We start from the raw sequence: 14,283 nt of genomic DNA, 5'->3' as shown, positions 1-14,283 counted from the left end.
TCTTAACCATTAGACCACCAGGGAAGTCCTAAAAAGTCTTTTAAACAGTTATTTGTTACATTTAAATTTTTATAAAATAAAATTGCTCAATCTTTTGCTTTATACCTTCCTGCATAGTTTTCTACTTCAAGGGAATAAATCACCTTTTATTAGTGGGATCTTTTCAGTTCACTTTCAGAACTTTTACTTCTACTGCATGTTTTTATGGAAAAGGAAATGGCAACCCACTCCAGTGTTCTTGCCTGGAGAATCCCAGGGATGGGGGAGCCTGGTGGACTGCCGTCTCTGGGGTCACACAGAGTCGACATGACTGAAGTGACTTAGCAGCAGCAGCAGCATGTTTTTAAAGTATAAATGATCTTGAAATAAGACTTTGGTTTATTTTGGCTTTGCAGGAACTATGACTACTTGTCTGCTGATCCACAATGAGATAAATAATAATGATTTACTTCAGTAGTAGTATTAAGATATTGATGAACTGAATGTAGTATGTCACTGCTTTGATTTGTTTCCCTGACCAGGGAGTGAACCTGGGCCACAGCAGTGAAAGCCCAGTATCCTCACCACTGGGCCACCAGGGAGCTCCGAAGAAGTCTACTTCCTATTTTCACTTTCTCACCGTTCATTCTCCTTTTCCTCTCTCTTCAGTTTGGTTTCTGTCATTCCTGCTTAGCTGGAAATATTGGAAGGTTCATCAGTGAACTTCTTACTGTCACATTCAATAGACACCTGTCTTACCTTATCCAGCCTTTTATCAGGTTGTATGTGGTTAAAACATTCTCTTCTATGAGACCAGATTTTCCAAGTAGGTAACTGTTTCTCTTTCTCTTGTGCTGTCTCCTTTTCTAAGTGTTACAGAGTTCCCCTAAACAGGGAAAGGACCTTCTTTTCTTTAATCAGCACTCTCTCCCATGTGATTTTATTCATTTCATGAGTTAAATAGTAACCATAATGTGATGACCAGCACATACCTCTCTTGAGCTAAGATTCTGTCTTTGTTTCCATTCTCACATATCCTTCTGCGTATGTGGCATTTCCTCTTGAATCCAGTAATATGTAAACATGAAAATATATCACTGTCAGGTGAGATTTATTCCAGGAATAAAATACTTGTGTTCAGTCTGATGAAACTGGAGACTACTAGCTGAGATAGGGCAGTGGGTTCCCGTTGACCTGTGAAGTTTAGTTATGGTACACTCTGAATGTTAGGAAGTAGGAGAGTGCCAAAGAGTTGCTGGGCCACGAGAGAAGCAGGAGGGGAGTGACTCTGGGCAGCAGGCATGCTCCTTAGCAGGTGGGGCATGTGCTGGAATTAACCAGCTTAACCATGCTGATGTCTTCCCAGATTCAAGGTTAAGAGGAAGTTCCTAGTGTTATCAGAAGATGCAGTTTTGACAGTTTGCTCCACCATGGGAAGCTCAAGAGAAGAAGCAAGAAGTAGGGTCATATTAAGGTTTTTGATGATCTGTCTATTCATACTGGCTGGGTATGAGGCAAGGCCTTTGGGCACCTGGTATACCTTGAGATGAGCTTAGAAGCTGGCCCTGAGCTGTGGTTGTGTTGTAGAATGAGGGTATTGTAGTTGGGACCTGTTCTGTGGCTTAGAGGGCCTCTGAAGACTTTTGAGCTGAGTTTATTAGGAAGATAAATCTGGTATTAGAATATGATATAGATTAGAGGAGGAAACTGGAAGTGGATAAATCAGTCATTCAAAGCAGTGTAGATTTGAAATTATGAGAACTCAGGTTTATTAGAAAGCAGGGACAAACAATGATGTTGTAGAGGAAAAAAGGTCAGATCTAGGTGAATGATTGGTTATAGGTGATTTCAGAGGGAAGTATCAATGGTTTTGAGTTTGAATGAGTTAAAAAAAAAATGGTGCCAGAGAGAGAAATAGCTTGTCATTGCACGGTCAGTTCAGTTCAGTTGCTCAGTCATTTCCGACTCTCCGTGACCCCATGAACCACAGCACACCAGGCCTCCCTGTCCATCACCAACTCCCGGAGTCCACCCAAACCCATGTCCATTGAGTCGGTGATGCCATCCAGCCATCTCATCCTTTGTCGTCCATTTCTCCTCCTGCCTTCAATCTTTCCTAGCATCAGAGTCTTTTCTAGTGAGTCAGCTCTTAACATCAGGTGGCCAAAGTATTGGAGTTACAGCTTCAAAATCAGTCCTACCAATGAACACCCAGGACTGATCTCCTTTAGGATGAACTGGTTGGATCTCCTTGCAGTCCAAGGGACTCTCAAGAGTCTTCTCTAACACCACAGTTCAAAAACATCAATTCTTCAGCACTCAGCTTTCTTTATAGTCCAACTCTCACATCCATACATGACTACTGGAAAAACCATAGCCTTGACTAGATGGACCTTTGTTGGCAAAGTAATGTCTCTGCTTTTGAATATGCTGTCTAGGTTGGTCATAACTTTCCTTCCAAGGAGTAAACATCTTTTAATTTCATGGCTACAGTCATCACCTGCAGTTATTTTGGAGCCCCCCAAAATAAAGTCTGACACTGTTTCCACTGTTTCCCCATCTATTTCCCATGAAGTGATGGGACCAGATGCCATGATCTTAGTTTTCTGAATGTTGAGTTTTAAGCCAACTTTTTCACTCTCCTCTTTCACTTTCATCAAGAGGCTCTTTAGTTCTTCTTCACTTTCTGCCATCAGGGTGGTGTCATCTGCATTTCTGAGGTTATTGATATTTCTCCCAGCAATCTTGATTCCAGCTTGTGCTTCTTCCAGCCCAGCATTTCTCATGATATACTCTGCATGTAAGTTAAATAAGCAAGGTGACAATATACAGCCTTGATGGACTCCTTTTCCTATTTGCAACCAGTATGTTGTTCCGTGTCCAGTTCTAACTGTTGCTTCCTGACCTGCATACAGGTTTCTCAAGAGGCAGGTCAGGTGATCTGGTATTCCCATCTCTTTTAGAATTTTCCACAGTTTATTGTGATCCACACAGTCAAAGGCTTTGGCATAGTCAATAAAGCAGAAATAGATGTTTTTCTGGAACTCTCTTGCTTTTTTGATGATCCAGCGGATGTTAGCAATTTGACCTCTGGTTCCTCTGCCTTTTCTAAAACCAGCTTGAACATCTGGAAGTTCACGGTTCATGTGTTGCTGAAGTCTGGCTTGGAGAATTTTGAGCATTATTTTACTAGCGTGTGAGATGAGTGCAATTGTGCGGTAGTTTGAGAATTCTTTGGCATTGCCTTTCTTTGGGATTGGAATGAAAACTGACCTTTTCCAGTCCTGTGACCACTGCTGAGTTTTCCAAATTTGCTGGCATACTGAGTGCAGCACTTTAACAGTATCATCTTCCAGGATTTGAAGTAGCGCAACTGGAATTCCATCACCTCCACTAGCTTTGTTCGTAGTGAGGCTTCCTAAGGCCCACTTGACGTCACATTCCAGGATGTCTGGCTCTAGGTGAGTGATCACACATCGTGATTATCTGGGTCGTGAGGATCTTTTTTGTACAGTTCTTCTGTGTATTCTTGTCACCTGTTCGTAATATCTTCTGCTTCTTAGGTCTCTACCATTTCTGTCCTTTATTGAGCCCATCTTTGCATGAAATGTTCTCTTAGTATGTCTGATTTTCTTGAAGAGATCTCTAGTCTTTCCCATTCTATTGTTTTCCTCTATTTCTTTGCAGTGATCACTGAGGAAGGCTTTCTTATCTCTCCTTGCTATCCTTTGGAACTCTGCATTCAAATAGGTATATCTTTCCTTTTCTCCTTTGCTTTTTGCTTCCCTTCTTTTCACAGCTATTTGTAAGGCCTCCTCAGACAGCCATTTTGCTTTTTTGCATTTCTTTTTCTTGGGTATGGTCATAATTCCTGTATTCTGTAAAATGTCACGAACCTCCGTCCATGGTTCATCAGGCACTCTATCAGATCTAGTCCCTTAAATATATTTCTCACTTACACTGTATAGTCATAAGGGATTTGATTTAGGTCATACACTTTCTTCAATTTCATTCTAAATTTGGCAATAAGAGGTTCATGATCTGAGCCACAGTCAGCTCCTGGTCTTGTTTTTGCTGACTGTATAGAGCTTCTCCATCTTTGGCCACAAAGAATAATAATCAATCTGATTTCGGTGTTGGCCATCTGGTGATGTCCATGTGTAGAGTCTTCTCTTGTGCTGTTGGAAGAGGGTGTTTGCTATGACCAGTGCCTTCTCTTAGCAGAATTCTATTAGCCTTTGCCCTGCTTCATTCTGTACTCCAAGGCCAAATTTGCCTGTTACTCCAGGTGTTTCTTAACTTCCTACTTTTGCATTCCAGTCCCCTATAATGAAAAGGACATCTTTTTTGGGGTGTTAGTTCTAGAAGGTCTTGTAGGTCTTCATAGAAATGTTCATGTTCAACTTCAGCTTCTTTAGCTTTACTGGTCGGGGCACAGACTTGGATTACCATGATATTGAATGGTTTGCCTTGGAAACGAACAGAGATCTTTCTGTCATTTTTGAGATTGCATCCAAGTACTGCATTTCAGACTCTTTTGTTGACCATGATGGCTACTCCATTTCTTCTGAGGGATTCCTGCCCGCAGTAGTAGATATAATGGTCATCTGAGTTAAATTCACCCATTGCAGTCCATCTCAGTTCACTGATTCCTAGAATGTCAATGTTCACTCTTGCCATCTCCTGTTTGACCACTTCCAATTTGCCTTGATTCATGGACCTGACATTCCAGGTTCCTATGCAATATTGCTCTTTACAGGATCGGACCTTGCTTCTATCACCAGTCACATTGACAACTGGGCGTTGTTTTTGCTCTGGCTGCATCCCTTTATTCTTTCTGGAGCTATTTCTCCACTGATCACCAGTAGCATATTGGGCACCTGCGGAGTTCCTTTCAGTGTCCTATCTTTTTGCCTTTTCATGTTGTTCATGGGGTTCTCAAGGCAAGAATAGTGCAGTGGTTTCCATTCCCTTCTCCAGGGGACCACATTCTGTCCATCGCATTCTGTCATTCTGTGATTGTGTGGAGAATTGCTTTGAACACCTTGCAATTTGAAAAGGCTGTTATCCAATTTAACCTTCCTTCACATTCACCCTTTGAAGGTTTTTTTGAGAGGGGCAGATATAGAATTAATATGGTTGGTACAATTCATATAGTTAATATGGAATTAAGGCTTGGAGAGCTTAGACGACTTGTCCAAGGACTTGAATCTTGTACTTAGACTTTCTTAGATTTAAAACAGTGTCCATACTAACTTTGTGGAATAGTTGATTGGGATTTTAGACATTAGGGTTTGAGTTCATGAGACATCTATGTGAAAATCTCTCTGGTGATGTGGAAGTGAAGCTCCCAAGAGTTCAACATAAACAGTGTACATTGACATGGTCTTTTACAAGTTGAACAAGTGTAGGATTTTTATGGGAGAGAAGTTTGAGTGAAAACAGAGAGTTAAGTTGCAGGACAGTGCACTGAGTTGGAAAGCCTCATGTTAGAGTCTGCAAAGCTGGGTTTTAATCCTGGCTTTGTTTTGCATCACTGTGCTACTTTGCTAGGGCTGCCTTAACACAGACTGAGTGGCTGAAGCAACAGCAATGTATCATCTCATGGTTCCAGAGGCTAGAATCTAAGGTCAAGGTGTCTGGGTGCTCTTCCTTCTGATCCCGAGGGAAAGGCTTGTGTCAAGTCTTTCTTAACTAATAGATATGGCTGTCGTCTGCTTATATCTTCAAGTTAGCTTCTCTCTGTACCTTTGTCCAAATGTCCTTTACTTATAAGGACAGCAGTCATATTGGATAAGGTTCTACTCTGGTGACCTCACTTTAACTTAATTACCTCTGAAAAAAATTATATTTCATATACTGTCATAACCTGAGGTGTTAGGGTGTTGGGACTTCATATGCATTTTGGGGGACACAATTCAATCCACAACATCACTTAATGGCTTTAGGCCTCAGTAACTGTGTGCAGAAGGGGCTTCCCCAGTGGCTCAGCAGTAAAGAATCTGCCTGCAGTCCAGGAGACACAGGAGACCCCAGTTCAGTCCCTGGGTAGGGAAGATCTGCTGAAGGAGGAAATGGCAACCTACTTCAGTATTCTTGTCTGGAAAAAATCTTGTGGACAGAGGAGGCTGGTGGGCTGCAGTCCATGGGGTCGGAAAGAGTCGGATATGACTCAGCGACTAAGCATGAAGTACAAACCTGTTATGCAGAACATGGGAGTTGGTTTGTGCCATTTCTCAGGCACCACCTAGCTCTGCACTGTGGCTTTGATTTCCCAAGGAGTCCTTAAACTCAGAGTTTTGAATGCTCTGGAGATGAGTGGTGTAAGAATTGTAGAGGCGTGTAGAAACTGATCACAGTCAGACATTGTCTTTTCCCTTTGAATAAAATATTTTAAGATTTTCCAAGTAAAATCTGACTTCCAAGTGATTTTTATTGGAGATAAATGACGTATAAGAAAAAGAATTAAACTCTAGGCAGTTTTGGTTATTTGTTCCACTCTTACCTTTTATAAGTCTTATTTTTCTGCTATTTATGTGTGGACGCAAGAGCAATCACCAGTGTTCGTTCTCTTTCAGTGTTACTAATCCTAGAAATCCATGCACAGAACTCCTCTGTGCTTCCTGTGGTAGAACTTGGAATAGTTAGGACGAAGGTGGTAGATGCTTCGTTATAGACGTTATAGATGCTTCGGTAGATGAAGGGGGGGTATGTTCGTTTTTACATTGATGAGGGTTCTGTCGTGGCTTGTTCAACTGAGAGGAAGCACTTTAATTTGTGTTTGCCCTTTTTCTGCTGTTTTGGTCAATTTCCTCATTCACCAAATGTCAATAGCAGGAAGATTTCAAATGAAGAAAGCCTTGTGCATTGTAAAGTAGTTTTCAAGTGGCTGCTTGCCAGTTATAAGCTTACCTGGGAATTTAGATGTTAACGCATAATTTTCCCCTAAAGTGGAAACACTTGTAAGCAACCCTAATCTTACCTAGATTTATGTCCAAAGATGGACTTTGACTTTTATCTCATAGAGCTAGAGTACTTAATGACTTTAATTCAGGTTCAGGTGCTTTGAAACTCATTCTGTCTTTGATGGGAGCTTAGAGAAATTAAGTAGCTGTGCTGAGACCAGCTTTTCTATTTTATTCTAAAATCCTTGTATGATACTGTCATGAGTTTTGATTGTACTGATAAAGCATCAGGAGGTACAAGAAAGGTTTGAAAGGAAGTAGCTGAAATGTCTTAGGATACAAGAAATGAAGCAGTTACAGAAAGGAAAAATAGGACGTTCAGTCTTGACTAGTTAAGTGTGAGGTCTGACATTCACATGACATTTGTTTATATGGTTTGCACGTTAGGTAATAGGTCGGTTGCCTGTAAATTGGAGACATCATTCAGCATTTCCTGAGTGATTTCATTTAATTTTTCACCATTGTGAGAGAAGTTGATGTTACTGTCTTCGTGTTAAGAAGTTTTTATGAAGCTGGGATCTAAAGACATTTTTGTCCAAAGTCACACACATACTTTGTGACAGACAAGGAGTTCAGCTCGGGTCTTCCTACCCAGTACGCAGCACTGTGCCTGACACATGATAGCTGTTCTGTGCATGTTGAACCAGTGAGTGAGTGACTGAGTGCGAAAGTCCCAAATCCTTACTGATCCAATTGTATGTAGAGTCTTTCAGGCTGCTAAGAAATAAAGAGGTGAAGTTCCATATAGCAAAGTTGTGATGAAGACTGTGCAACTACCTATGTATCATGAGCAAGTTACTTAACACATTTTGTCTTCGGTTTCTTCATCTCTGAAGTAGCAGACTCGAACTGTCTGATCATATGTTGCTGTTGTTTAGTCACTCAGTCGTGTCCACCTCCTTTGGGACCCCATGGACCGTAGCCCGCCAGGCTCCTCTGTCCATGGAGTTTTCCAGGCAAGAAGACTGGAGTGGGTTTCCATTTCCTTCTCCAGGGCATCTTCCTGACCCAGAGATTGAACCTGGTCTCCTGCATTGGAAGGTGGATTCTTTACCACCGAGCCACCTGAGAAGCCCCCATATGCATCATGATTAAAATACTAGTACCAGCATGAATCTTTTCCTGGACAAAGGATCTATAATTGTATCATCAGTATTCCGCATCCACACATTCTGTAGTGTGATACACATTACTGTGCTCAGAATATTTCTTTTAAACCTTCTAATAATAACCTTTTATGTCTGTCACTGAAGAAATTAACATCAGTTGCTTCAGAGCATTTGACAATTGACAGACAAAATTTTTTTTAAATGGAAGATAAAAATCTATGAGTCTAGACTTTGATTCTAAATAAGCTTATGTAAATTTCCAAAATTGTTATTCTTTGTAAGTCTGAGCAATTTGATGAGTGTCTGCCAATTGATACCAACAAAAAATTTGCAAGCTGTTAGATCATGTGACTTTAAAAACTATAAAACCATGTCTTATCTTTTTCATGTCTTTAATTTTTAAGGATAAAGTTTTTTTTTTAATGAAACATCTATTCTTGTCTGCCTTAAATTTTTAAGAAGTTTTATATTTTGTCTTTTCTATTTGGAAGTAATAGTTTTCAGCTTATATTTGGAAATATACATTTTATTGGATATATAAATAAACATACATTAAATTAAACATAAAATAAACATTTTATTGGAAATACAAATTGAGTTCTGATATATTTAAATTGAAAACACATTTAGGAGAACTATATAACTGTTTCTAATTTGAAGGCATTTATAACTGGCTAAAATTTTTTATTTATTTATTTAAAGCCAGTTATAAATGTGTTCAAATTAGAAATAGTTACATAGTTATTTTAAATATGGACTTTTTTTGGTGCCTGAAATGCTAAGAACCTTTTAAAAATGTTATCTTGTTTAATTCCCAAAATATCTCTTGTGTTAAATATAAATATCAGTATCTCCATATTACTGATGAGGTCATTGAGGTCCAGCAAAAATAAATTATCCTCTGTTATCGAGTTTACTAGGAAACAGCCAGGGCTTCCCTGGTAGCTCAGCTGGTAAAGAATCTACCTGCAATACAGGAGACCCCAGTTCAACTCCTGGGTCGGGAGGATCCCCTGGAGAAGGGATAAGCTACCCATTCCAATATTCTTGGGCTTCCCTTGTGGCTCAGCTGGTAAAGACTCCGTCTGCAATGTGGGAGACCTGGGTTCAATCTCTGGGTTGGGAAGATCCCCTGGAGAAGGCAAAGGCTCCCCACTCCAGTATTCTGGCCTGGAGAATCCCATAGACTGTATAGTCCATGGGGTCGCAAAGAGTCAGGCATGACTGAGCTACTTTCAAAAAAAAAAAAAAAGCATGTATATGGAATCTAGAAAACTAGTACTGATGAACCCATTTACTGGAAAGAAATGGAAAAGCAGACTTAGAGAATGACCTGTGGACACTGGAGGGGGAGGAGAGGGTGGGATGAATGGAGAAAGCAGCATTGGCGAATATACACGAGGATGTGTAAAACAGATGACTGGTGGGGAGCTGCTCTATGCCGCAGGGAACCCAGCTTGGCACTCTGTGATGACCCAGAGAGGCAGGATGGAGGGAGGGGAAGGAGGCTTCAAAGGGAAGAGTTGTATGTAGTATGGTGATGACTGATTTGAGTTATCGTATGGCAGAAACCAACGTTGTAAAGCAGTTTTCCTCTATTAAAAGAAGTTTTAAAAAAGCAAAAAATAGAAAGAGTTGAAGTCTTCTAGTTATAAAGGTGACATTATCAATTCTGAAGGTTTCCTCATTCCAGGAAGACAGAGGGCGAGTAGGAGCAGTCTCTGTGAGCTGAACTGATCTTTTCTAACCACTTGGGAGAAGGAAAGAACGGTCACACCAAAGAACTTTTGAAGCATGTTTTGTTGCAGTTGGTTTTTGACAAGTAGCTTTAATCACAACACAGTATTTGTTTGGTGAGAAAAAATAACCCACTAGAAGTAAAAAAAAAAATCATTGTATAACTTATGGAGCCAGGAAGCTGTCTGTAAATGGCAATTGACAGATTGTACTTTTATGACTACCCAGTGGAGAAGCGGTCAGAGAAGAAGCTGTATCGCATAGGAAGAAATGTCCCTTGCCCTGCCTGAGTCCTCCCAATCCCTCCTCAACTCTGCTTGAACCATCTTTTAAGACCTTTTTGAAGTCCTGTCTCTTTCCTGAAACCCTTTCGACTTTCACAGAAATAATCTTTTTTCCTTTTTGGCTCTTCTGGCTTGCTCTGCTTCTGTTGTTGTTGTTCTTTGTACGCTTATCTTTTAGCATGTACTGCAATGTACTTTCGGAGAAGGCGATGGCACCCCACTCCAGAACTCTTGCCTGGAAAATCCCATGGACGGAGGAGCTTGGTGGGCTGCAGTCCATGGGGTTGCTAGGAATCAGACACGACTAAGCAACTTCACTTTCACTTTTCACTTTCCTGCATTGGAGAAGGAAATGGCAACCCACTCCAGTGTTCTTGCCTGGAGAATCCCAGGGACGGGGGAGCCTGGTGGGCTGCCGTCTATGGGGTCACACAGAGTCGGACACGACTGAAGCGACTTAGCAGCAGCAGCGGCGGCATTGTACTTTATGATGTGGTCAGTTGTGTTCAGTTGTAAACTAACTGATAACCTCTGGGCCTTTTTATTCTGAGGACTGTGGTATGAAGCTGGCATTGACTCGTCATGTCCCAGCTCTTTCTCTGCCCCATCAAAATGAAACTAATCAAGGATCCAGGTAGTGTTTGAACGGAGTTTAAGCAGTACTGAAAATGACTGTCAGAGTGTTGGGATTAAAAGGAACGCGATCTCTGGTGTGGACATGGACGAGATGAGATTTGGGCTGAGCTTAAGTCATAGTACCATGGCTTGGGCTGCTATAACAAAATCCAGAGACCAGCAGCTCTTCAACAGCAGAAACATATGGCTCACGTTTCCGGAGGCTGGAAGTCTGAGATCACAGGGACAGGATGTTTGAGTGAAGGTCCTCTTCCAGGTCAGAGACTTCTCATTGTGTCCTCATGTGGTGGAATTGGCTAGAGAGCCCTGGGGCAGCTCTTTTTAAAGAACATTAGTCCTGATTCCCTGGCAGTCTGGTGGTTGGGACTCTGGGGTTCTACTGTAGGGGGCATGGGTTTGACCCCTGATTGGGGAACCAAGATGCCACACAGCACACACGGCAGGGCCAAAAAAAAAAGAAAGAGGACTTCTCTGGTGGTTCAGTGGTGAGGAATCCACCTGCCATTGTGGGAGACATGGGTTCGGTCCCTGATCTGAGAAGATTCCACATGCGCTCCAACTGTTAAGCCTGTGTTCTAGAGCTGGGGAGCTGTAACTACTACAACTACTGTGTCCTTGTGCTAAAACCACCAAATCCTGTGTGCTCTAGAGCCCGTGCTCCAGAGCCAGAGAAGCCACTGCAGTGAGATGCCTGCTCGCCACACCAGCGAAAGCCTGAGCACAGCAGCCCGGCACAGCCAAAGATAAATAAATAAAATTATTTTAAAAATGAAATAACATTAAGCCCATTCATGAGGGCAACACCTTTATGAGCTAATCACCTCCCGAAGGCCACACCTACTTCTATCATCACCTTTGGGAATTAGGATTACAACATATGAATTTGTGGGGAGTGGACGAGGCACAAACATTCAGACCATAGCTGATAGGTAGGATTCACATAAGGAGAAATGAAGAGAAAATAAAGAAAGCTAAGTGCTGAAGAATTGATGCTTTTAAACTGTGGTATTGCAGAAGACTCTTGAGAGTTCCCTGGACTGCAAGGAGATCAAACCAGTCCATCCTGAAAGAAATCAGTCCTGAATATTCACTGGAAGGACTGATGCTGAAGCTGAAACTCCAGTACTTTGGCCACCTGATGCGAAGAACCAACTCATGGGAAAAGCCCCTGATACTGGGAAAGATTGAAGGTGGGAGGAGAAGGGGATGACAGGGATGAGATGGTTGCATGGCATCACTGACTCCTTGGACATGAGTTTGAGCAAGCTCCAAGAGTTGGTGATAGACAGGAAGGCCTGGCATACTGCAGTCCATGAGATTGCAAAGAATCAGACACTACTGAGCAACTGAACTGAATTGAACTGAAGAGAAGAAAGCATGCCCATTAGAGTAGTTATCTAAGGTAGGATGAATCACTTTCTCCCCTCCACCTCAATCCCATCACCAGTTTGCAGCCATTGAGGAAGTAAATCTCTTTTTGCAGTGGTGTGTGTGGGTTGTTCCTAAATGTTTTCTGATGAAAACTGTACCTGTTCTTGTGTTTGTTGATAGTCTACTAAAAAGATAATTTGCGTATTTTTCTGTGCAAAGATTTTGTTTCTAGGACTTTTTGGTAAATTGTTATTTTTTTCATTTGTTTTGTTACTCCAGTATTTGTTACTCTGTGTTTCATGGTTGAACCCAGATCATTAATGTGGCCAGGACACGTGGGATAATTGATGAGGAGAAAACCAGGAGACCCAGGGATCTGTAAGGGAATGCCATGGAACCTGAGAAAGGGGATCTAGAACAGTATATTGAAAAGGAAGAACATGCCCAGTTGAGGGGGATTGATAAGGCGCTAAGGACAATTTGAGTGTCTTGGGCAAGAATTGAGTTTGAGGTTGATAGAACCTACATTTATAGAAACTGGAATCCAGAGGTGCATGCATGCATGCTCAGTCGCTTCAGTCATGTCGAACCCTTTGTGACCCTATGAACTGTACCCAACCAGGCTCTTCTGTCCATGGGATTATCCAGGCAAGACTACTAGAGTGGGTTGCCATGCCCTCCTTCAGGGGAATCGTCCAGATCCAGGGGTCGAACCCTTGTTTCTTAAGTCTCCTGCATTGGCAGACAGATTCTTCACTGCTAGTGCCACCTGAGAAGCCCCGGAAGCCAGAGGTAGCAGCAGTTTTATAGTCAGAGGAGTTAAATAGATGTTACATATGCTGAAGTTGAGGTGAGAGCCATTTATATGAGTTAGAAATCACCAAATCATAGGATTTTAGAGCTGAGAAGATCTTCAGTGAGTCTGTCATCTGGTTCCTTCATTTTGGAAAAGAACAAGCTGAGTCCTGGAGAGTTCGGTAGATAGTTTATAACTACCAAGATTAGGACAGTTAGGCCTGGAGTGAAAGTCAGTTTGAGTCATTATTGTAGAGAAGATGCTCAGAGATCTTGGCAGTGAATCACTACTTAAAAATGCAGCTCTCACCACAGATTATAACTGATCTCGGTGGGAAGTGCCAAAAAGATACGTCATTTCAATTTTCCTCTATTTCTCATTTTCTTCTGACACTTTGGAATGTGGTAGAAGTCTTCAGAAGACCGATCAAATAATTCTGATTTTGGTTCTTTAAAAAAGAAAATTAATCCCATATGTGGAGAAGATGTACCAGTTTGTTGTGGGAAAACTTTAGAAGTAGAGAGTTCAAGGAGATTTTAGTATAGGACATTTGTATGTTTTGGGCACATGCCATCCCAGTCAAGTTCCTGAGTATACGCAGAAGAAGTGATTTGATAATAGCACTTTTTAAAAGCACGAACAATTTGAATAGAGCCCAAGAAAAAGAATTAAAGGAAATAATGAGCATGAACTTGGCAGTGGTTCTGTCATCGGTGAGCTGATAGTTCTTCCTTCTGTCCTGAAGTTTAGGGCTAGGGTAGGCAGGAGCTCACAGCATGCTCAGTTTTAATGACAACGACTTGGTTTCAGAGAACTACTTATGATTACAAAATTTTCTTGTTGAAAGACCAGGATTAATTTTTCTGCAGGGACATTTTTTTTTTTTCCTCAGAGATTTGAGAAAGTATGCATGATGAGCAGCAGATTGGTTGGGTTTATTTAAGATGATCTGGGTAGTATTTTAAATATTCTGCATGCATTATAGGCATTCAATAAGCAGTTATCTATTTCATTGCTTTCTAAGTGCCTTTAAATATATTTTTAAAATTGTAAGCCTGTGGGAAACAGTTAAACATTTCCTTTTTTTTATTATTATTATTTTTGGCTGCTTTGGGTCTTTGTCCCACGTGCAGGGTTTCTCTCGTTGAGGTGGCCTCTCTTGTTGCAGTGTGTGCTCTAGAGCACAGGCTCAGTAGTCGCCCCGTGGCCTGTGGGATCTTATTTCCTGAACCAGGGACCGAAGCTGTGTCCCCTGCATTGGCGGGCAGATTGTTAACCACCGGACCACCAGGGAGGTTCCACAGGTAAACATTTCTACTTTTTGACTTCCAGGGTTGATTTGGCTCCAGAGTATGTCCTTCCCTCTGCCCCTGTTATATTAATACATCTGGTCTAACTACAGGTGG

At 41.5% G+C, this 14,283-nt stretch overlaps 1 protein-coding gene across 6 annotated transcripts in view; it reads left to right on the top strand.

The window, feature by feature from the left end:
* Positions 1-14,283, top strand: part of CDK14 (cyclin dependent kinase 14) — a 684,789-nt gene that overhangs the window by 209,965 nt on the left and 460,541 nt on the right. The gene's annotated exons all lie outside the window — the stretch shown is intronic.

This window comes from Bos indicus x Bos taurus, chromosome 4 (assembly GCF_003369695.1).
Source record: "Bos indicus x Bos taurus breed Angus x Brahman F1 hybrid chromosome 4, Bos_hybrid_MaternalHap_v2.0, whole genome shotgun sequence".
Taxonomy (NCBI): Eukaryota; Metazoa; Chordata; class Mammalia; order Artiodactyla; family Bovidae; genus Bos; species Bos indicus x Bos taurus.
This window is presented reverse-complemented; position numbering and strand designations above follow the sequence as displayed.